This window comes from Stenella coeruleoalba, assembly GCF_951394435.1.
Source record: "Stenella coeruleoalba genome assembly, chromosome: 5".
NCBI lineage: Eukaryota > Metazoa > Chordata > Mammalia > Artiodactyla > Delphinidae > Stenella > Stenella coeruleoalba.
The window spans coordinates 83,254,868-83,280,577 of NC_137150.1; the positions used below are offsets into that span (position 1 = coordinate 83,254,868).

The 25,710-nt window shown below is 38.6% G+C and overlaps 1 long non-coding RNA gene across 2 annotated transcripts in view; it reads right to left on the reverse strand.

The window, feature by feature from the left end:
• Positions 1–25,469, reverse strand: part of LOC307186473 — a 111,150-nt gene extending 85,681 nt beyond the window's left edge. The window contains exons 1-2 of one of the 2 annotated variants that reach the window (XR_013828342.1): positions 25,257–25,469; positions 11,391–11,590 (exon numbers count right to left, since the gene is read on the reverse strand). This is a non-coding gene — a long non-coding RNA (uncharacterized lncRNA). Of the gene's footprint in view, positions 1–11,390; positions 11,591–19,818; positions 19,915–25,256 lie in introns of those variants that run through there. The other variant, XR_013828343.1, reaches the window with a different exon arrangement.
• Positions 25,470–25,710: the final 241 nt, after the last annotated feature.

Here is a 25,710-nt window from a genome sequence, read left to right on the forward strand (position 1 = left end):
GAGACCACCACATAGTTGCAGTTATTAGCAAGGTCTCCACAAACTGAGTTACAATCTTTCTTCCTCTCACTTCCTGCAATTAATCTTCATTCTGTTTTCTGGAGTTACACAGAATAATCACAATTCTTCTTTTCCAGGGAACAACATGTCCAAACAACCTTGGAGAGAGAAGTCAGGAGAAATAGCAAAGTGATGGGACTTCTCATTATGAGAAAATAATTTCTCAGGTACATCTAACTTTGAAAGGGAAAATGGGAACGATGTTCAAATGGAAGAGAAAGCTGAATTTCCAAATTAAGAGAAATTACAATAAAGCACAGAAACAAAGTGGTACACTTATAAATATAACTTGGAAAAAAAGAAGCTGTTGATAACATGAAGGATGTAGAAAAAAGAAAAAATGTACGTATAATCCAATTGAAGAGACAAGAAAATATGCAATAAGCATAATGAATATAATGCATTAAAGTAAGATCAAGCTATAGTACATCACTGTCATTAAACCATGATTTGTATGGTAAGTATTCTAAATTTAAGTTTCAGAGTTTAAGAAGATATTCTGAGCTGCATTTAGTGAGGTCAAGCATCTTTCATGTTCTTACTGGCCATTCGTATATCTTCTTTGGAGAAATGTCTTTAAATCCTTTGCCCATTTTTGAATTGAGTTGAATTGTTGCTGAGTTTTATGAATTCCCTGGTACTTCATTTATTTTATTGTAGGATAGTATTCCATTGTATAGCTACATCACATTTTGTTTTTCCATTTCCAACCATTTAAAATTAAAAGGCTTTTTATAGTATTGGGTTGGCCAAAAGTTTCGTTCATTTTTTCCCATAAGATGGCTCTAGTAGCACTTAGTTGTCTTTAACTTCATTCAAAACAATTTGTTAGATGGTATTGTGACAGCCATCATATCAGTGTGCACTTAAAAAATACTTATCAAAATTGGTGAATTTTTGTGTAGCCATTTTAATATTGAAGATGGAAGAGAAAAAGCAACATTTTTGGCATATGATGCTTTATTACTTCAAGAAAGGTAAAAAAGCAACTGAAATACAAAAAGATTTGTGCAGTGTATGGAGAAGGTGCTGTGACTGATCAAATGTGTCAAAAATGGTGTGCAAAATTTCATGCTGGAGATTTCTCGCTGGACGATGCTCCACGGTCAGGTAGACCAGTTAAAGTTGATAACGATCCAATTGAGACATTAATTGAGAACAAGCAACGTTATACCACGTGGGAGATAGGCAACATACTCAAAATATCCAAATCAAGTGTTGAAAATCATTTGTACCAGCTTGGTTACGTTAATCGCTTTGATGTTTGGGTTCCACAAAAGTTAAGAGAAAAAAACCTTCTTGACTGTATTTCCGCATGTGATTCTCTACTTAAACGTAATGAGGGCTTCCCTGGTGGCGCAGTGGTTGAGAGTCCGCCTGCTAATGCAGGGGACACGGGTTCGTGCCCCGGTCCAGGAAGATCCCACATGCCGCGGAGCGGCTGGGCCCGTGAGCCATGGCCACTGAGCCTGCGTGTCCGGAGCCTGTGCTCCACAACGGGAGAGGCCACAGCAGTGAGAGGCCCACATACCGCACAAAGAAAAAAAAAAAGTAATGAAAATATTCTGTTTTTAAAACAAATTGTGACATGCAATGGAAAGTGGATACTGTACAATAACGTGGAGTGGAAGAGATTGTGGGGCAAGTGAAATGAACCAACACCAACCACACCAAAGGCTGGTCTTCATCCAAAGGTGGTGTTTTGTTATGTATATTGTGGGATTGGAAGGGAGTCCTCTGTTATGAGCTCCTTCTAGAAAACCAAACGATTAATTCCAACAGGTACTGCTCCCAATTAGACCAAATGAAGGCAGCATTAGATGAAAAGTGTCTGGAATTAGTCAACAGAAAATGCATAATCTTCCATCAGGATAATGCAATACCTCATGTTTCTTTGATAATGAGGTGAAAACTGTTACAGCTTGGTTGGGAAGTTCTGATTCATCCGCCATATTCACCAGACATGGCACCTTCGAATTTCCATTTATTTCGGTCTTTACAAAATTCTCTTAATGGAAAATATTTCAATTCCCTGGAAGACTGTAAAAGGCACCTGGAACAGTTCTTTGCTCAAAAAGATAAAAAATTTTGTGAAGATGGAATTATGACGTTGCCTGAAAAATGGCAGAAGGTAGTGGAACAAAAATGTAAATACGTTGTTCAAGAGACCTTCAAGATGACAGAGGAGTAAGACGTGGAGATCACCTTCCTCCCCACAAACATCAGAAATACATCTACATGAGGAACAACTCCTACAGAACACTTACTGAATGCTGGCAGAAGACCTCAGACTTCCCAAAAGTCAAGAAACTCCCCACGTACCTGGGTAGGGCAAAAGAAAACAGAAAAAACAGAGACAAAAGAACAGGGACAGGACATGCCCCTCTGGGAAGGGGCAGAGAAGGAGGAAAAGTTTCCACACACTAGGAAGCCCCTTCACTGATGGAGACAGAGGGTGGAGGAGGGGGAAGCTTTGGAGCCACGGAGGAGAGCACAGCAACAGGGGTGCAGAGGGCAAAGTGGAGAGATTCCCGCACAGAGGATTGGTGCCAACCAGCACTCACCAGACTGAGACACTTGTCTGCTCACCTGCTGTGATGGGTGGAGGCTGGGAGCTGAGGCTGAGGCTTCGGAGGTCAGATCCCAGGGAGAGGACTGGGGTTGGCTGCATGAACACAGCCTGAAGGGGGCTAGTGCGCCACAGCTAGCTGGGAGGGAGTCTGGGAAAAAGTCTAGAACTGCCTAAGAGGCAAGAGACCATTGTTTCAGGGTGTGTGAGGAGAGGGGATTCAGAGCACTGCCTAAAGGAGCTCCAGAGATGGGTGTGAGCCATGGCTATAGGTGCGAACAACAGAGACAGGCATAAGATGCTAAGGCTGCTGCTGCAGCCACCAAGAAGCTTGTGTGCAAGCACAGGTCACTATCAACACCTCCCCTCCTGGGAGTCCGGGCAGCCTGCCACTGCCAGGGTCCTGTGATCCAGGGATAACTTCCCTGGGAAAGCACACAGCCCACCTCAGGCACAACGTTGGTGCAATGTCATGCCAGCCTCTGCCACCACAGTTTCACCCCTCATTCCATACCCCTTCCTCCCTTGGCCTGAGTGAGCCAGAGCCCTTGAATCAGCTGCTCCTTTAACCCCCTCCTGCCTGGACAGGGAACAGATTCCCGCGAATCATCCCAAAATTGAGGTGGTAGACTTTGGGAGCAACTGTAGACTTGGGGTTTGCATTCTGCATCTAATTTGTTTCTGGTTTTCTGTTTATCTTAGTTTAGTATTTAGAGTTTATTGTCATTTGTAGATTTGTTTATTGATTTGGTAGCTCTCTTCCTTGGTTTTTTTATACATAGATATTTTTTTCCTTTTTCTCTTTTTGTGAGTGTGTATGTGTATGCTTCTTTGTGTGAGTTTGTCTGTATAGCTTAGCTTTTACCGTTTGTCCTAGGGTTCTATCTGTCCTTTTTTTTTTAGTATAGTTTTTAGCACTTATTATCATTGGTGGATTTGTTTTTTGGTTTGGTCGCTCTCTTGTTTCTTTTTTTTACTACTTTTTATTTTTAATAATTATCTTTTATTTTAATAACTTTCTTTTCTTTCCTTTTCTTTCTTTCTTCCTTTCTTCCTCTTTCTTTCTTTCTTTCTTTATTCCTTCCTTCCTTCCTTCCTTCCTTTCTTTCTTTCTTCTTACTCCCTTTTATTCTGAGCCATGTGGCTGACAGGATCTTGGTGCTCCGGCCGAGTATCAGGCCTGTGCCTCTGAGGTGGGAGAGCCGAGTTCAGGACATTGATGCACCAGAGAACTCCTGACCCCACGTAATATCAAACAGCGAAAGCTCTCCCAGAGATCTCCATCTCAATGCTAAGACCCAGCCCCACTAAATGAACAGCAAGTTACAGTGCTGGACAACCTATGCCAAACAACTAGCAAGACAGGAATACAACCCCACCCATTAGCAGAGAGGCTGCCTAATATCATAATAAGGTCACAGACACTCCAAAATACACCACTGGATGCGGTCCTGCCCACCAGAAAGAAAAGATCCAGCCTCATCAACCAGAACACAGGCACAGGTCCCCTCCACCAGGAAGTCTACATAACCCACTGAACCAACCTTAGCCACTGGGGGCAGACACCACAAACAATGGAAATTATGAACCTGCAGCTTGCAAAAAGGAGACCCCAAATACAGTAAGTTAGGCAAAATAAGAAGACAGAAAAACACACAGCAGATGAAGGAGCAAGGCAAAACCCATCAGACCAAACAAATGAAGAGGAAATAGGCAGTCTACCTAAAAAAAACTCAGAGTAATGAAACTAAAGATGATCCAAAATCTTGGAAATAGAATGGAGAAAATACAAGAAAGGTTTAACAAGGACCTAGAAGAACTAAAGAGCAAACAAACAGTGATGAACAACAAAATAAATGAAACTAAAAATACTCCAGAAGGAATCAATAGCAGAATAACTGAGGCAGAAGAACGGATAACTGACCTGGAACATAAAACAGTAGAAATAACTACCACAGAGCAGAATGAAGAAAAAAGAATGAAAAGAATTGAGGACAGTCTCACAGACTGCTCGGACAACATTAAATGCACCAACATTCGAATTATAGGGGTCCCAGAAGAAGAAGAGAAAAAGAAAGTGTCTGAGAAAATATTTGTAGAAATAATAGTTGAAAACTTCCATAATATGTGAAAGGAAATAGTCAGTCAACACCAGGAAGTGCAGAGAGTCCCACACAGGATAAATCCAAGGAGAAACAGACCATGACACATATTAATCAAACTGTCAAAAATTAAATACAAAGAAAACATATTAAAAGCAGCAAGGGAAAAACAACAAATAACACACAAGGGAATCCACATAAGGTTAACAGCTGATCTTTCAGCAGAAACTCTACAAGCCAGAAGGGAGTGGCAGGACATATTTAAAGTGATGAAGGAGAAAAACCTACAACCAAGATTACTCGACCCAGCAGGGATCTTATTCAGATTTGATGGAGAAATTGAAACCTTTATAGACAAGCAAAAGTTAAGAGAATTCAGCAAAACCAAATCAGCTTTACAACAAATGCTAAAGGAACTTCTCTAGGCAGGAAACACAAGAGAAGGAAAAGACCTACAATAACAAACCCAAAACAATTAAGAAAATGGTATTAGGAACATATATATCAATAATTATCTTAACTGTAAATGGATTAAATGCTCCAACCAAAAGACATAGACTGGCTGAATGGATACAAAAACAAGACCCGTACATATGCTATCTACAAGTGACCCACTTCAGACCTAGGGACACATACAGACTGAAAATGAGGGGATGGAAAAAGATATTCCATGCAAATGGAAATCAAAAGAAAGTTTGAGTAGCAATTTTCATATCAGACAAAATAGACTTTAACATAAAGACTATTACAAGAGACAAAGAAGGACACTACATAATGATCAAGGGATCAATCCAAGAAGAAGATATAACGATTGTAAATATTTATACACCAAATACAGGAGTACCTCAAACCTAAGGCAAATGATAACAGTCATAAAAGGAGAAATTGACAGTAACACAATCATAGTAGGGGAGTTTAACACCCCACATTCACCAATGGACAGATCATCCAAAATGAAAATAAATATGGAAACACAAGCTTCAAATGATACATTAAACAAGATGGACTTAATTGATATTTATAGGACATTCCATCCAAAAACAACAGAATACATTTTCTTCTCAAGTGCTTATGGAACATTCTCCAGGACAGATCATATCCTGAGTCACAAAACAAGCCTTGGTAAACTTAAGAAAATGGAAATCATATCAAGTATCTTTTCCGACAACAACACTATGAGATTAGATGTCAATTACAGGAAAAAGATCTGTAAAAAATACAAACACATGGAGGCTAAACAATACACTACTTAATAACCAAGAGATCACTGAAGAAATCAAAGGGGAAATTAAAAAATACCTGGAAACAAATGACAATGAAAACACGACAACTCAAAACCTATGGGATGCAGCAAAAGCAGTTCTAAGAGGGAAGTTTATGGCAATACAATCCTACCTCAAGAAACAAGAAACATCTTAAATAACCAACCTAACCTTACACCTAAAGCAATTAGAGAAAGAAGAACAAAAAAAACCCAAAGTTAGCAGAAGGAAAGAAATCATAAACAACAGATCAGAAATAAATGAAAAAGAATTGAAGGAAACAATAGCAAACATCAATCAAACTAAAAGGCGGTCCTTTGAGAAGATAAGCAAAATTGATAAACCATTAGCCAGACTCATCAAGAAAAAAAGGGAGAAGACTCAAATCAACAGAATTATAAATGAAAAAGGAGAAGTAATGACTGACACTGCAGAAATACAAAGGATCATGAGAGATTACTACAAGCAACTCTCTGCCAATAAAATGGACAACCTGGAAGAAATGGACAAATTCTTAGAAAAGCACACCCTTCTGAGACTGAACCAGGAAGAAATAGAAAATATGAACAGACCAATCACAAGTACTGAAATTGAGACTGTGAGTAAAAATCTTCCGACAAACAAAAGCCCCAGATCAGATGGCTTCACAGGTGAATTCTGTCAAACATTTAGAGAAGAGCTAACACCTATCGTTCTCAAACTCTTCCAAAATATAGAAGAGAGAGGAACACTCCAAAATCATTCTATGAGGCCACGATAACCCTGTTACCAAAACCAGACAAAGATGTCGCAAAGAAAGAAAGCTACAGGCCAATATCACTGATGAACAAAAATCCTCAACAAAATACTAGCAAACAGAATCCAACAGAACATTAAAAGGATCATGCACCATGATCAAGTGGGGTTTATTCCAGGAATGCAAGGATTCTTCAATATATGCAAATTAATCAATGTGATAAACCATATTAACAAATTAAAGGATAAAAACCATATGATCATCTCAATAGATGCAGAAAGAGCTTTTGACAAAATTCAATATCCATTTATGATAAAAACGCTCCAGAAAGTAGGCATAGAGGGAACTTACCTCTACATAATAAAGGCCATATATGACAAACCCACAGCCCATATTGTTCTCAATGGTGAAAAACTGAAACCATTACCACTAAGATCAGGAGCAAGACAACGTTGTCCACTCTCACCACTGTTATTCAACATAGATTTGGAAGTTTTAGCCACGGCAATCAGAGAAGAAAAAGAAATAAAAGGAATCCAAATCAGAAAAGACGAACTAAAGCTGTCACTGTTTGCAGATGACATGATACTATACACAGAGAATCCTAACGACTCTACCAGAAAACTACTAGAGCTACTCAAAGAATTTGGTAAGTTGCAGGATACAAAATTAATGCACAGAAGTCTCTTGCATTCCTATACACTAATGATGAAAAATCTGAAAGAGAAATTAAGGAAACACTCTTATTTACCATTGCAACAAAAAGAATAAAATACCTAGGAATAAACCTACCTAAGGAGACAAAAGACCTGTATGCAGAAAATTATAAGACACTGATGAAAGAAATTAAAGATGATACAAATAGATGGAGAGATATACCATGTTCTTGGACTGGAAGAATCAACACTGTGAAAATGACTCTACTACCCAAAGCAATCTACAGATTCAATGCAATCCCTATCAAACTACCACTGGCATTTTTCACAGAACTACAACAAAAAATTTCACAATTTGTATGGAAACACAAAAGACACCAAACAGCCAAAGCAATCTTGAGGAATAAAAACAGAGCTAGAAGAATCAGGCTCTCACACTTCAGACTAAACTACAAAGCTACAGTAATCAAGACAGTATGCTCCTGTCACAAAGACAAAAATATAGATCAATGGAACAGGATAGAAAGCCCAGAGGTAAACCCATGCACATATGGTCACCTTATCTTTGATAAAGGAGGCAAGAATATACAATGGAGAAAAGACTGCCTCTTCAATAAGTGGTGCTGGGAAAACTGAACAGCTACATGTAAAAGAATGAAATTAGAACACTCCCTAACACCATACACAAAAATAAACTCAAAATGGATTAAAGACCTAAATGTAAGGCCAGACACTATAAAACTCTTAGAGGAAAACATAGGCAGAACACTCTATGACATAAATCCCAGTAAGATCCTTTTTGACCCACCTCTTAGAGAAAGGGAAATAAAAACAAAAATAAACAAATGGGACCTAATGAAAGCTAAAAGTTTTTGCACAACAAAGGAAACCATAAACAAGATGAAAAGACAACCCTAAGAATGGGAGAAAATATCTGCAAATGAAGCAAGTGACAATGGATTAATCTGCAAAATTTACAAGCAGCTCATGAAGCTCAATATCAAAAAAACAAGCCAATCCAAAAATGGGCAGAAGACCTAAATAGACATTTCTCCAAGGAAGATATACAGATTGCCATAAAACGCATGAAAGGATGCTCAACATCACTAATCATCAGAGAAATGCAAATCAAAACTACAATGAGATACCATCTCACACCAGTCAGAATGGCCATCATCAAAAACTCTACAAACAATAAATGCTGGAGAGGCTGTGGAGAAAAGGGAACCCTCTTGCACTGTTGGTGGGAATATAAATTGATACAGCCACTATCGAGAACAGTATGGAAGTTCCTTAAAAAACTAAAAATAGAACTACTATATGACCCAGCAATCCCACTACTGGGCATATACCCTGAGAAAACCATAATTCAAAAGGAGTCATGTACCACAATGTTCACTGCAGCTCTGTCTACAATAGCCAGGACGTGGAAGCAACCTAAGTGTCCATCCACAGGTGAATGGATAAAGAAGATGTGGTGCATATATACAATGGAATATTACTCAGCCATATAAAGAAACAAAATTGAGTTATTTGTAGTGAGGTGGATGGACCTAGAGTCTGTCATACAGAGTGAAGTAAGTCAGAAAGAGAAAAGCAAATACCATACGCTAGCACATATATATGGAATATATATATTTAAAAAAAGGTTCTGAAGAACATAGGGGCAGGACAGGAATAAAGACACAGACATAGAGAATGGACTTGAGGACATGGGGAGGGGGAAGGGTAAGCTGGGACAAAGTGAGAGAGTGGCCTGGACATATATACACTACCAAATATAAAATAAATAGCTAGTGGGAAGCAGCCACATAGCACAAGATCAGCACTGTGCTTTGTGACCACCTAGAGGGGTGGGATAGGGAGGGTGGGCAGGAAACACAAGAGGGAGGAGATATGGGGATATATGTATATGTATAGCCGATTCACTTTGTTATAAAGCAGAAACTAACACACCATTGTAAAGCAATTATGCTCCAATAAAGATGTTAAGAAAAAAAGGGTTAATACGTTGCTCAGTAAAGTTCTTGGTGAAAATGAAAAATGTGTCTTTTATTTTTACTTAAAACCTAAGTCACTTTTTGGCCAACCTATATTAACAAGAGTACAAATGGATAGCCACTGGACATCCTCACATGTGGAATAAGAAAGAATACATTTCAATTGTAAAACATGTGAAATACTATGAAAGATAAAGAAGAGATATAAAATATTGGAATAATTTCCTCACTAGACAAGTCAGGTGGAAGCAGACTACTACGAACAAAACCTTCTCACTATTCAGGCAGAATGTGCAACCCCTTTCTGATGACATCATGCAATTAGTTTCAGAAAATCCAAATATAATAAACTCCAAAAGCAATATAGTTATAGATATTGTAATACTATCTTCAACAAGACAAGAAAGTAAATTAATAAAACATGGAACTTCTCTAATAAAATATTAAGCTATACCAAAAGCCAAAAACAAAACAAAGAAAAAAGTATAAAGTAGAAACAGGAAAAAAATTCTGCAAAACTAAGAACATGGCCACATAAAAATAAATAAATAAAAAACAAAAAAATTAACACTTTAGGAGCCTATTAAGGTAATCAAAAACAATAGATCTTCTTTTCTTTCCATCACCCTCCATACACATCATATTGAGTCTGTCTCTAGACTAAATATTATATCTTTCTACTTCTTTTTATCTCTTCTTTTTTACCTGAGTCCAAGACTTGACCAGTGCTCACTTGGATTGCAGCAACAGCTTTCTAACCATCTCTGTCCTTCTGCTGTTTCTGTTCCCTCACATTTCATTTCAGCAGTTGCAAGAGATACCTTCTTAAAATGTAATTCAGATCATATAGACCCTCTGCTTTAAATTTTTCTATGGCCTTGTATTTCAAACTTTTTCCAAGGCTCTGTATCACCTGGCTCATGCCTATGACTCCAATCTCATCTTTTGTCCATCTTGCCCTTGCTTACCTTGCTCACCAGACTCCAACTCTGCAACTCTGCTGGCTTTTTTCAATACTTCAACACCTCCCACCTCGAGTTTTTAGCATATTCTGTTCCTTCAGCCTGTAGTGCTTGCCTTTCCCCCCACCCCTTTCCTATGATTGCATCTCGTAGATCTCACTTCCTCAGAGAGGCCTTTCCAAAATACTCTGAAGTGGCACCTGAATACTCAATTATTTTTAATATTAGCACAATGTTGCTCTCCTTCTTGACATTTATCCCAGTTTACACTTATTCTTATTCACTTGACTGTTAATTTCTTTATCATATGGAATATTCTACTAGACTATATGATCCATAACACTACATCTTTATCATTTACCATTGGATTCCCAGAGCCTAGCAAAATGCTGGCATATAAGAAACATGCAACAATTACTTATTAAATGAATATTTGATGGTGACTATGCTATCTAGGTTTACCTACAATCAATATTGTACAGATTATACATTTCAATTACCTATAGGTCAATATTATAACCAAAGTTTTCATAACATCTGAATCAGATAGTGTGTTGTTCTAACACATTTATATTGAATAATCCAGACAAAACCAACACATCTGGAGAATCTGTGTCTTTGTTGACAACCAAATTATTTGTGTTTCATAAGGTCTGTACTTCCTATTATTCTGTACTTGAATGCATATGGCTGAATATTTATTTGTCCCAAGAACTGAAACTCAATAACATAAAACTATGGAATATTAGAGTTAGCTGAAAGACATTAAGTCATCTGGTCAAGTTTGTTGCTCAGTATTGGCATCTCTACATCTCTGGCAAAAATCATCAAGCTTGAACATTTGCTGGATTAAAGAGTTCATTAACATACAAGGCAGCCCAAGGTCTAACTCCTAGAAAATTTTTTCATTTACTCGGTGACAATTGGCACCATTTTTCCATCTTCTGACTTATCACAGTAGATTCCCTGTTTGACATCGTGACAGCTTGGTTATTTGAAAACAGCTTTTATTTAAATAATGATAGCACTAAGATTACATTTACCTGGATTTCCAAAAGAATGTCACTTTTAGAACTTGTGACACAAACGCAGCACATCTTAGAGGTACTGGTCCAAAAGAGCAGAGTAAGATTTAGCATAAGTCTCCACACAAAGCAATCTCTGTTTCTTCTGCTGCATATCTACCTTCCAGTTTTCCATCTCAGTTAACCCTTCGAAGAACTAATCAAGTTCATGGTACTACCTGAAATTAAGAAAAATATATTGGATAATTGAGAAATGTTGACTTTTCAGAATTCAGTAAGGTGATATAATAAAGCATGGACAGAAGAAGTAGCTAGTTACTGACTCCAGAAAGAGATGGACTTTTCTATACTGCAAGGGTTTTAATCAATGAATTCATTCTTTTTTTTTCCTAACTCTTTTTCTGTGAATGACTTACCAGCCTACTAAGAGATGTTCATTAGCTTAATTCACTTTATAATTCTATTTGTAATAAAAATTGAAAATCTACAAAAATAAACTCAACTAGTGAATTTGTAATTCTTGTCAAAAATAACTTTTCCTCTTAAAGTATTATGCTAAAAATATTTTAGGAGCTAACCAAGGTGTGTGTGTGTGTTTGTGTGTGTATGTGTGTGGGTATATATCTATATCTATATCTATCTTATGTACACAAACAGATATATACTATACATTTCACTGTCAGTAAGGGACAGTGAAAAAAGCTACAAAAGGAATTGTGCAATACAAATTTCTCCAAATTTCAATATTTTCCCAAAGCTAGGCATATTTCATTAAACACATGGCTCCAGGATTTTCACATATATCTCAACTTGTCATCATTGGCAATTGAGATTTTTACCCTACTACCAGTGAAACCTTCATTTCCTTGGAATTGAAGGAATTATAGAGTGGAATTATAGTGGAATCATAGAGTGACTTCATCCTGTGCAATTATAGAGTGACTTCCAGATATAAAAGATGGAGAAGAGAAGTTCATTTTTTTCTTAAAACAAAAAACAGTAAACTTACTGATGCAGAGTGTCTGGAGGAAGGAGAACATTAATTAACATACATTTGTGGATTATAACATAAAAGAAACTAAGTTTTACTGCTTTTACTTGTCCAGAATAGCTCAAATTTGAGAACATATTGCCAAGTATTAGCCCTACTGAAATAAATTGGGAGTAAAGAATGATTTATTATTAATATAGCAAATGCCAGCAGAGCAGTGTTGGTTCTCTTTATGTCACAGTTATACTTGTCTATATGTTGGCTGCTTCCTCAGTTCTCATAAATAGGTAAACCATTCCCTCAGCTGTTTACTCTTTTCACTTTACTTACCAGCGTAACCTCCTCACAAAGAACAAAGCAAAATTTTCTAGCTGCATTTCTGTTAGTAGGGAGTTGGAGTTAGTGTTTTCTAAGATTCCTCCTAATGCTGAGACATTTTAGGTACAGAGTAACACAGCATAAATAAATTTATTTCTACTAAGAACCTGAATTAAAACATTCTTCTATATTTTCTATGACTCAAAATTCTTTAGTACTTCTTTGTACCCTTTAGAACAGGGATTGTTTTTTTTTTTTTTTTTTTTTTAAATAAAGGGCCAGAGAGTAAATATTTCAGGTTTTGTGGGCCAGTCTCTGCCCCAACTACTCAACTCAGCTGGTGTGGTAGGAAAGCAGCTGTAGAAAAGACATAAAGAAATGGTGTTTCTGTGTTCCAATAAAACTTTATTTACAGCACTCCCTCTTGTGAGAACACCAGAATCACAACTAGCTGCTGGACAATGATCAACAGGAAGACACTGGAACTCACCAAAAAAGATACCCCACATCCAAATACAAAGGAGAAGCCACAATGAGATGGTAGGGGTGGCGCAATCACAGTAAAATCAAATCCCATAACTGCTGCATGGGTGACTCACAGACTGGAGAACACTTAGACCACAGAAGTCCACCAACTGGAGTGAAGGTTCTGAGCCCCATGTCAGGCTTCCCAACCTCGGGGTCTGGAAACGGGAGGAGGAATTACTAGAGAATCAGACTTTGAAGGCTATGGGGATTTGATTGCAGGACTTCGACAGAACTGGGGGAAACAGAGACTCCACTCTTAGAGGGCACACAGAGTAGTGTGTACATTGGGACTCAGGAGAAGAAGCAGTAACCCCAGGGGAGACTGAACCAGACCTACCTACTAGTGTTGGGGGGTCTCCTGCAGAGGTGGGGGGTGGCTGTGGCTCAGCATGGGGACAAGGACACTGGCAGCAGAAGTTCTGGGAAGTACTCCTTGGTGTGAGCCCTCCCAGAGTCTGACATTAGCCTCACCAAAGAGCCCAGGTAGGCTCCAGTGTTGGGTTGCCTCAGGCCAAACAACCAACAGGGAGGGAACCCAGCCCCACCCATAAGCAGTCAAGCAGATTAAAGTTTTACTGAGCTCTGCCCACCAGAGCAACGGTCAGCTCTACCCACCACCAGTCCCTCCCAACAGGAAACTTGCAAAAGCCTTTTAGATAGCCTCATCCACCAGAGGGCAGACAGCAGAAGCAAGAAGTACAATCCTGCAGCCTGTGGAACAAAAAACATATTCACAGAAAGATAGACAAGATAAAAGGCAGAGGGCTACATACCAGATGAAGGAACAAGATAAAACCCCAGGAAAACAACTACATGAAGTGGAGATAGGCAACTTTCCAGATAAAGAATTCAGAATAATGATAGTGAAGATGATACAGGACCTCAGAAAAAGAATGGAGGCAAAGATAAAGAAGATGCAAGAAATGTTTAACAAAGACCTAGAAGAATTAAAGAACAAACCAACAGAGATGAACAATACAATAACTGAAATGAAAACTACACTAGAAGGAATCAACAGCAGAATAACTGAGGCAGAAGAACAGATAATTGACCTGGAAGACAGAATGGTGGAATTCACTGCTGTGGAATAGAATAAAGAAAAAAGAATGAAAATAAATGAAGACAGCCTAAGAGACCTCTGGGACAACATTAAACACAGCAACATTTGCACTATACGGGTCCCAGAAGGAGAAGAGAGAGAGAAAGGACCCGAGAAAATATTTGAAGAGATTATAGTCGAAAACTTCCCTAACATGGGAAAGGAAATAGCCACCCAAGTCCAGGAAACGCAGAGTCCCATACAGGATAAACCCAAGGAGAAACACGCTGAGACACATAGTAATCAAATTGGCAAAAAATTAAAGACAAAGAAAAATTATTGGAAGCAACAAGGGAAAAATGACAAATAACATACAAGGGAACTCCCATAAGGTTAACAGCTGATTTGTCAGCAGAAACTGTACAGGCCAGAAGGGAGTGGCATGATATACTTAAAGTGATGAAAGGGAAGAACCTCCAACCAAGATTACTCTACCTGGCAAGGATCTCATTCAGATTCCACAGAGAAATCAAAAGCTTTACAGACAAGCAAAAGCTGAGAGAATTCAGCACCTCCAAACCAGCTCTACAATGAATGCTAAAGGAACTTCTCTAAATGGGAAACACAAGAGAACAAAAGGACCTACAAAAAGAAACCCAAAACAATTACAAAAATGGTCATAGGAACATACATATCGATCATTACCTTAAATGTGAATGGATTAAATGCTCCCACCAAAAGACAGAGGCTTGCTAACTGGATACCAAAACAAGACCCATATATATGCTGTCTACAAGAGACCCACTTCAGACCTAGGGACACATTCAAACTGAAAGTGAGGGGATGGAAAAAGATATTGCATGCAAATAGAAATCAAAAGAAAGCTGGAGTAGCAATACTCATATCAGATAAAATAGACTTTAAAATAAAGAATGTTACAAGAGACAAGGAAGGACACTACATAACGATCAAGGGATCAATCCAAGAAGAAGATATAACAATTATAAATATATATGCGCCCAACATAGGAGAACCTCAATATATAAGGCAGCTGCTTCCAGCTATAACAGAGGAAATCGACAGTAACAAAATAATAGTGGGGGGCTTTAACACCTCACTGACACCAATGGACAGATCATCCAAAATGAAAATAAATAAGGAAACACAAGCTTTAAATGACACAATAGACCAGAGAGATTTAGTTGATATTTATAGGACATTCCATCCAAAAACAGCAGATTACCCTTGCTTCTCAAGTGCGCACGGAACATTCTCCAGGATAGATCACTTCCTGGGTCACAAATCAAGCCTCAGTAAATTTAAGAAAATTGAAATCATATCAAGCATCTTTTCTGACCACAATGCTACGAGATTAGAACTGAATTACAGGGGAAAAAACATAAAAAACACAAACACATGGAGGCTAAACAGTACATTACTAAATAACCAAGAGATCAGTGAAGAAGTCCAAGAGGAAATCAAAAAATACCTAGAGACAAATGACAATGAAAACATGATGATCCAAAACCTATGAGATGCAGCAAAAGCAGTTCTAAGATGGAAGTTTATAGCTATACAAGCCTACCTGAATAAACAGCAAAAATCTCAAATAAAAAATCTAACCTTACACCTGAAGGAACTAGAGAAAGAAGAACAAACAAATCCCAAAGTTAGCAAAAGGAAAGAAATCATAAAGATTAGAGCAGAAATAAATGAAATAGAAACAAAGAAAACAATAGCAAAGATCAATAAAACTACAAGCTGGTTCTTTGAGAAGATAAACAAAATTGATAAACCATTAGCCAGACTCATCAAGAAAAAGAGGGAGAGGACTCAAATCAATAAAATTCAAAATGAAAAAGGAGAAGTTACAACAGACTCTGCAGAAATACAAAGCATCCTAAGAGACTACTATAAGCAACTCTATGCCAATAAAATGGACAACCTGGAAGAAATGGACAGATTCCTAGAAAGGTATAACCTTCCAAGACTGAACCAGGAAGAAACAGAAAATATGAACAGACCAATCACAAGGAATGAAACTGAAAGTGTGATTAAGAATCTTCCAACAAGCAAAAGCCCAGGACCAGATGGCTTCACAGGTGAATTCTGTCAAACATTTAGAGAAGAGGTAAACCCATCCTTCTCAAACTCTTCCAAGAAATTGTGGAGGAGGGAACACTCCCAAACTCATTCTATGAGGCCATCACCACCCTGATACCAAAACCAGACAAAGATACTACAAAAAAAGAAAATTACAGACAAATATCACTGATGAATATAGATGCAAAAATCCTCAACAAAATACTAGCAAACAGAATCCAACAACACATTAAAAGCATCATACACCATGATCAAGTGGGCTTTATCCCAGGGATGCAAGGATTCTTCAATATATGCAAATCAATCAATGTGATAAACCATATTAACAAATTGAAGGAGAAAACCATATGATCATCTCAATAGATGCAGAAAAAGCTTTTGACAAAATACAACAGCCATTTATGATAAAAGACTCTCCAGAAAGTGGGCATAGAGGGAACCTACCTCAACATAATAAAGGCCATATACAACAAACCCACAGCAAACATCATTCTCAATGGTGAAAAACTGAAGGCATTTCCTCTAAGATTAGGAACAAGACAAGGATGTCCACTCTCGCCACTACTATTCAACATAGTTTTGGAAGTCCTAGCCATGGCAATCAGAGAAGAAAAAGAAATAAAAGGGATACAAATTGGAAAAGAAGAAGTAAAAGTGTGACTTTTTGCAGATGACATGATACTATACATATAGAATCCTAAAGACTCTACCAGAAAACTACTAGAGCTAATCAATGAATTTGGTAAAGTTGCAGGATACAGAATTAATGCACAGAAATCTCTTGCATTCCTATACACTGATGAAAAGTCTGAAAGAGAAATTAAGGAAACATTCCGATTTACCATTGTAACAAAAAGAATAAAATACCTAGGATTAAACTTACCTAGGGAGACAAAAGACCTGTATGCAGAAAACTATAAGACACTGATGAAAGAAATTAAAGATGATACCAACAGATGGAGAGATACACCATGTTCCTGGATTGGAAGAATCAATTTTTTGAAAATGACTATACTACCCAAAGCAATCTACAGGTGCAATGCAATCCCTATCAAATTACCAATGGCATTTTTCACAGAACTAGAACAAAAAATCTTAAAATTCATATGGAGACACAAAAGACCCTGAATAGCCAAAGCAATCTTGAGAACGAAAAATGGAGCTGGAGGAATCAGACTCCCTGACTTCAGACTATACTATAAAGCTACAGTAATCAAGACAATATGGTACTGGCACAAAAGCAGAAACATAGATCAATGGAAGAAGATAGAATGCCCAGAGATAAACTCACACACCTATGGTCAACTAATCTATGACAAAGGAGGCAAGGATATACAATGGAGAAAAGACAGTCTCTTCAATAAGTGGCGCTGGGAAAACTAGACAGCTACATGTAAAAGAATAAAATTAGAACACTCCCTAACACCATACACAAAAATAAACTCAAAACGGAGTAGAGACCTAAATGTAAGACCGGACACTATAAATCTCTTAGAGGAAAACATAGGAAGGTCACTCTTTGACATAAATCACAGCAAGATCTTTTTTGATCTACCTCCTAGAGTAATGGAAATAAAAACAAAAATTAACAAATGGGACCTAATGAAACTTAAAAGCTTTTGCACAGCAAAGGAAACCATAAACAAGACGAAAAGGCAACCCTCAGAATGGGAGAAAATATTTGCAAACGAATCAACAGACAAAGGATTAATCTCCAAAATATATAAACAGCTCATGCAACTCAATATTAAAAAAACAGACAAGCCAATCCAAAACTGGGCAGAAGACCTAAATAGACATTTCTCCAAAGAAGACATACAGATGGCCAAGAAGCACATGAAAAACTTCTCAACATCACTAATTATTAGAGAAATGCAAATCAAAACTACCATGAGGTATCACCTCACACCAGTTAGAATGGACATCACCAGACAATCTACAAACAACAAATGCCGGAGAGGGTGTGGAGAAAAGGGAACCCTCTTGCACTGTTGGTGGGAATGTAAATTGATACAGCCACTATGGAGGTTCCTTAAAAAACTAAAAATAGAATTACCATATGATCCAGCAATCCCACTATTTGGGCATATACACAGAGAAAACCATAATTCCAAAAGACATATGCACCCCAAAGTTCATTGCAGCATTATATACAATAGCCAGGTTATGGAAGCAACCTAAATGCCCATCGACAGATGAATGGATAAAGAAGATGTGGTACATATATACAATGGAATATTACTCAGCCATAAAAAGGAACGAAATTGGGTTATTTGTAGACATGTGGATGGATCTAGAGACTGTCATACAGAGTGAAGTAAGTCAGAAAGAGAAAAACAAATATCGTATAGTAACGCATATATGTGGAACCTAGAAAAATGGTACAGATGAACCGGTTTGCAGGGCAGAAACTGAGACACAGATGTACAGAACAAACGTATGGACACCAAGAGGGGAAAGCGGCGGGGGGATGGTGGTGGTGGTGTGATGAATTGGGAGATTAGGATTGACCTGTATACACTGATGTGTATAAAAGTGATGACTAATAAGAACCTGCTGTATAAAAAATAAATAAAATAAAATTCAAAAATTAAAAAGAAAAAGGATCCAGCTACATTTTTAAGATTTATATTAGTTGTGACTTTACAATGTAATAGTAGAATTTTGAGACATTTTATAATTAGCTTGGTTTTGAATGTTACTTATGCATGTAAGTGCTTCGTGTATTTGATTTTGTCCTAGTTTTACTATTTTTTTATTGCATCTTTTCCTACTGGGTCAAAAGTTAATTGGTGCCTCAGTTGGCACCAATCCAAATCCACCATTTGGATTAAGTTTTCTGAATAGTAATAAAAATCAAAACAAAAAACAAACCAAAAAAACCCCTTTATTTACAAAAATATGTGGCAGACTGGATTTGCCTGGCAGGTCATAGTTTGCCAATTTCTACATTAAAGGTATAATCTATGTAGGATGGAGAATGCTTTTTTGGAAATGCAAGGGCTAATTTAGTCGGCACTAACCTAAGCAGAGTTAGAGTACATCATTATAACTTAGTCCCTGTGGAGATACGGTCTTTTCATCTTTCAATGGAATCTGCTCCTGAAGTCACTTCAGGCCTATACAAGGTTTCTTCTGATCACCTTACCTATAAATATGTGTCAACCCTGCAAGACTACAGAGATGTTTATGAGCCCTCCGTAGTGTCAAAGTTCTCCTAACAATTCCTAAATGCTTGCTGTCCTTTACCCTTTGTTTTTGATCATTTCCTTGAAGGTGACAACTACAACCTCTGTAAAACCCATAAGCTACAATTCAGTTCAATAGCATTAGAGTTGTCACAAAGGAAGACCATCGAGTCAAAGGTTTCATCAGCTATAAGAGTCTAAACTACTCCCCAGAAAGCAAAATAATGGCAGAGGGAGAGGCCACAGTTGAGAAACGGCCATATTTAAAAAAACATTCACCTTATGGGAGTTCCCTGGCAGTCCAGTGGTTAGGATTCCATGCTTCCACTGCAGGGGGCTTGGGTTCGATCCCCTGGTTGGAGATCTCACATGCCTGACATTTGGTACAGCCAAAAAACAAAAAATTCACTTTAAGATAATATGGAAGAGCCCTCATATATTGAGAATATTTGCAAAACAATGTGCTACTTTAGTAGCCAAGAGTTTACAGTTCAAGGCTGCTGTGGTAGCTCTTAGTGGTCATGAAGAAGTCAACCATAAAAGCCTATATGTATATATAAAATACATGCAATGTACTGAATGCACTGTTACATATGCATCCAATTTTTAAGGAAGTCATTTCAGAGATCTTTAGACCTTTAGACCTCAGTACTGTGCAGAGATAAAAGCAACACATATTTATCACATCTTGGGGAATTTGTCTAGTAGAAACCAAAATTCTTATAGTTGTGGAACTTGTAATACAGTAACTTTAAAAGGGGGAGAATATACTTAAATATATATTAAAATGTATTTAATATCTCAGAAGTTTGTGGTCAGCCTGAATGAAACAGTTTTAGAAAGAACCAGGTAAAATGCACATTGGTTTTCAGTAACTGGGCTAGAGTTGACAGGTGATGTGAAGCACATTGATGGATTTTGTCCAAGTTTCATATGAGGTTACTTAGGTGAGGCAGGTCAGAGATCAATATGCTTCCCCTGGAATCCTGAGACACTGTTCAAGAGAAGCAATTAAAGAGCTATGAACTATAGTGGGCATTTCTGAAGGTAGAAAGGAGGGAGAAAGGAATGGATGGAGGGATGGATCCAGTGAGGTATTATTTCTCACTGAGACATACCAAAAGCACAAAAAGAGTGGGGTGACTTGAATGTACAAGGAGCCGGAAGAGCTCACCATAATAAAATAATAGCTGATTCCAAAAATAAACCATCAGAGGTGTTAAAATGCAGTATCTTGCGTTTTGAATGTCAAATGACTTCCTCCTGCAGCACCTTGTGCAACGACACACTGAGGTTCCAAAGTCGGCCTCTAAAATGCAGTCATTCCTTCACAGATTAAGAAGAAACCTCAAAGATCCCAAAGGAAACTAAAACTTTATTTCAAAAATTTGCTTTGAACTTTGAAAATAAAATAAGATGTATTATTGCAAACTCTGAAGGGACTGATCTAAACTGCTAGAAATCTAGTCCTGATTTTAAAGGATGGTGCCAAGCAGGCACACCTATTTTGGTGCACCTAACCAGGCAAAGAACAGTGGGTGAGTAAAAAGGGCAACAGATTGCCAACCAGCACAATCATCTCGGAATGCAGAGACGATTCGTCAGTCCTTCTTTTCCATTGCTCTGCCATCCTCCCTCTCTCTTAGCTCTTTATGCGGTTCTGGGAATACAGGAAGTGCTCAATGAATACATACCCCTTTCTTCTTCTCCCTTTCTCTCTCACCCTCATTTTCCTTAAGTTTCTTCTTTATATCCCCTTCACTCCATTTTTATCGCTTTCTTCTCTCTTTTTCCACCTCCGTTGCCCTTCTCTGTATGTCTCTCTTCTTTCCTAACTTTGTCACACCACAAAACTGAAATATATTTCTAATTATTCCTTGCAATCACTGAATTAATTGTCTGAACTCTAACCTTAATGTAAATGATAATGTTGTGTATGTGTATACACACATACACTATATTATATTGTTCTTTAGGAACAAAAACAATAAAATGTAGTTGATTTTACATGGGGCATTCTTCCGTGGTTTTTTTTCCCTTGTTTCATCCTGTGGTTCCGCCCGTTACTTAGCATTTTGTCTATTCAGAAGTAGTACCTTGAACTATGAATCTGCTGCTGACCTTTCAAAAGATCAATATATCTCCACATCAGACTTTTTGTAATCCTTTGAAATGAATGGAAACTGATGCTAAACTTTCCCCTTGCAAGCGTAAGCATTTTTGGAAGGTGAGAGGAAAGGAGCTGTTCGGTTTTATATTTTACACAATTAAACAACGTGCCATCTTGGCACAGCACTCAGGGAAAATACATCATGCCTCTGAAAGATTGGAAAGATTCTTTTCTAAGGTCATTATCTACTCCAGCCATACAGCATCTACCTTCCCCCTCCATCAGGAGAGTCCAGGTCCCCTCGCAGTGTAGCGCTCTATTACATTATACCACTTCTTATCTCACAACCTACTTCAGGACTCATTTATATGCATGCAAAAGTGGGTTTCTGTCCCCTGGAGAGCTGGCGGGCACCTGCGGTCTGATTCCTCTTGTCCTTGAACATTAGACACTCTGTTGCCGATGAAAAGTCAGGAGAGAAATCATGTACATCGACAGTCTTGAAAATTTCACTTTTATCTCAGTAGATTAGCATGTTTTTTTTTTTTTCTCCTACTGCCAGCACAGAAGATGACAAGTTAAGGAAAATGTAAAGTTAATGCTGATGGAAAGGCAACATAGAAATAGAGAATTGTGTTTTTCACTATTCATTATTAAAAAGACAAATTTCTACCACTGTCTTTTCTGCCACAAGAAAACAATAGAGGCTCCAGCAAATGCAGCTAGCAAGTGAAGTTCTCTTAGATGAATCTCACTTTTCTATTGTCTTTTATTATGAAATCAAGGGTGTGTTATGCTGGAATAGTTCAATTTCTCTCTTTTTAGTGCCAAAGTTCTCAAGCTAGGACTCATGTTAATTGCCTTCACTCACATACCTGCCTAAGTATTCCCTGAAATCTGTTCCTACCTTTTCTACCTTATTGAATTCTTTCTCAAGTGTCACCATTGATCTCCAATCTCGCCTCAGGTTTCATCCTCCTGAATGTTTTTTTCAGCCTCTTTATGACTTTTGACACTGTCCAGTACCTGCTCCTTCATACTTGGCCTTCTCTTGGTTTCCAGGACATTGTACCCCTTTGTTCTCCAACCTTAATGAATGATTCTTCTTTGTTTCCTTTGTTGGCTTTTCTCCCTCCTCCCATGACCAAACTGTGGGTTTCCATCAAAGCTATTATCTTGGCCGTCTGCTCTTCTTCACTGACACTTACTCCATCTTCTCCTCTTCAATGAACATCCCTATATATAGACTGCAATTGCCAATCCCAGTGCTGCTCAGTGAAAAAACAATATCTTAATTCAAACTGTCTGTGGAGCATATTTACTTGGATGACCAGCCAATGACATCTTAAATTTACTTTAATTTCAATACACTTAAAGTTTACCTACTCATTTTCCCTTCTCTCCTCCCACTAGGATGCACTTTCTATCTCCGCCAAACACCATGCCTCAGAACCAAACTACAGAGCAATTTTAGTCAACTCCAACGCATCCTGTAAGCTACTGCATTAGTTTAAGAACTTCCATAACACTACATTGTCTGCTGCATTAAATTCAAACTCCTGTAAATGGCTTTCAAGATTTTTCACATATGGCATTGATCTACCTGATTTTGGTTTCCATGACTCCAATGTGGAGTCACTGCTGGCCAAGAAAGTCTCTTCATTGTGAACATGCTACTCTACCAACACCCATACCAGTTCTACCTCTCCAGGCTTTGCTCTTTCCTTCTAGGTGGAATTACTTTGCCTAGTCAATGTATCTATTGGCTGATTCTAACCTTCTTATAAGACAGACAGTTGTATGATAACCAATTATTATCTGGCAATAATCGGTGGTTTATAGAAAGATGTTATATCTCAGTGTTTAAGAACTCAGACTTGAGAGAGTCAAGAGTTGTGTTGAAACACAGCTCACTTATGATGTGACCTCGGGCAAGTTACTTAACTTCTCTAAGCTGCTGTTTCTTCATTTATAAAATGGAAAAATATACTACCTACCACATAAAGTTGTTGAGAGGAATATATGAAATAATGCAGGCGAACTTAGCATAGGGCCTGCCCCTTAATAAGTGCTCTTTAAAGTTAGTTGTTATTATTATAAAAGGTATCTGTCTTCACTCTGATGAACCCAATTTCATAATTTCTTAATTTCTTAGATCAATCCTAGGTGGGAATGAAGATAACAATAAGCATGCATTAAAGACTGAACACATACTGATGCTGGATATTAATGAGTTACGGGAGACTGGAGGGTCACACGCACATTAGATGGCAGGTAGATGATGGTACCATGAGGGTAAGCTCTCTCCCATTTTGCTTACCATTTTATCTAAAGTAGAGCACAGTGAAGACAAAATAGTTGGCTCTTCATACATATGTATTGAACGTACTACATAGAATCCCCAAATTTGGAACTTGAATCTAAGAGAATGAATTTCTCAAGTAATTCCAATTAATAAGTTTCACTAAGCTGAGGAGAGCACTTTGAGAAACTCATCTAGATCTCCTCCTTGTCGTGGATCACAAGGAACTCTTCCCAATGGGTGGCTGAGAGGACAGGAGTCAGTGGGCTTATGGTTTATCTTAATTCACCAGCTTGGCCTCCATCTTCATTCATATTGCTAAGAGATTCTCCTTGAAAATAGTGCCACAGTATTGCTTTATAAATGATTATTAGTCTCAAGTAATCCCTTAGGAAAGGACATGATGCAACCACAGAAAAAGTATTAGGAAATATCTGTATATGATAAAACTTAAATGATTCCACATACAACTTGCCTATTAAAGTATCTTCAACATCAAAATTAATGTAATAATATCTCCCTACTGATTTCCTAATTATATGCAGGCAGCATAACATAGGTATATAAGAAGATCTGGTCCTTAGATAAAATTGTGAAATGAAACAAGTTTCCTTGGTGTCCTCCACATCTTCTCCCACACTTTCTCCCACATCTTCAAGTTAACTATTTTTCCTCTTTCTTACTCTTAGGGGACAGTTCTCAGGCTGACAAAAATAAAAATTCACCCAGTGGAGTGGCACACACAGTGTCACCCTCTTCCAAAGTTTTTCAGGATCCAAGATCACATTTTCTTTTTTTCCCATCTATTCTTCCTTTGCTTATACCAGCCATTCCCTGCAACAGCTAAACAAAAAGCAATCTGATTATCATGGTGAAAACCATGCATATTGGGCATGAATGACTGAGAAACTTAGTAACTTTCTCAGAGATGTACCTGCTTTTTAAAATATGAGCTAATTAACACACTTGAACCTCTGATTTTTGAGTTGTCAGTATCTTAGATTTGGATACCTCATATAAGTCCTCAATTGACTCTTCAAAACCTAATCACAGGGGCAAAGCGGAGAGATTTCCCCACAGAGGATCAGGGCCGACCGGCACTCACCAGCCCGAGAGGCTTGTCTGCTCACCCGCCGGAGCGGGCGGGGCTGGGAGTTGAGGCTTGGGCTTCGGTCGGAGCGCCGGGAGAGGACGGGGGATGGCGGCGTGAACACAGCCTGCAGGGGGTTAGTGCGCCGCGGCTAGCCAGGAGGGAGTCCGGGGAAAAGTCTGGACCTCCCAAAGAGGCAAGAGACTTTTTCTTACCTCTTTGTTTCCTGGTGCGCGAGGAGAGGGGATTAAGAGCGCTGCTTAAAGGCGCTCCAGAGACGGGCGCGAGCCGCAGCTGAAAGCACGGGCCCCAGAGACAGGCATGAGACACTAAGGCTGCTGCTGCTGCCACCAAGAAGCCTGTGTGTGAGCACAGGTCACTATCCACAGCCCCCTTCCGGAGAGCCTGTGCAGCCCGCCACTGCCAGGGTCCCGGGATCCAGGGACAACTCCCCCGGAAGAACGCACGGCACGCCTCAGACTGGTGCAACGTCACGCCGGCCTCTGCCGCCGCAGGCCCGCCCCGCACTCCGTGCCCCTCCCTCCCCACGGCTTGAGTGAGCCAGAGCCCCCGAAGCAGCGGCTCCTTTAACCCCGTCCTGTCTGAGCGAGGAACAGACGCCCTCCAGCGACCTACACGCAGAGGCGGGGCCAAATCCAAAGCTGAGCC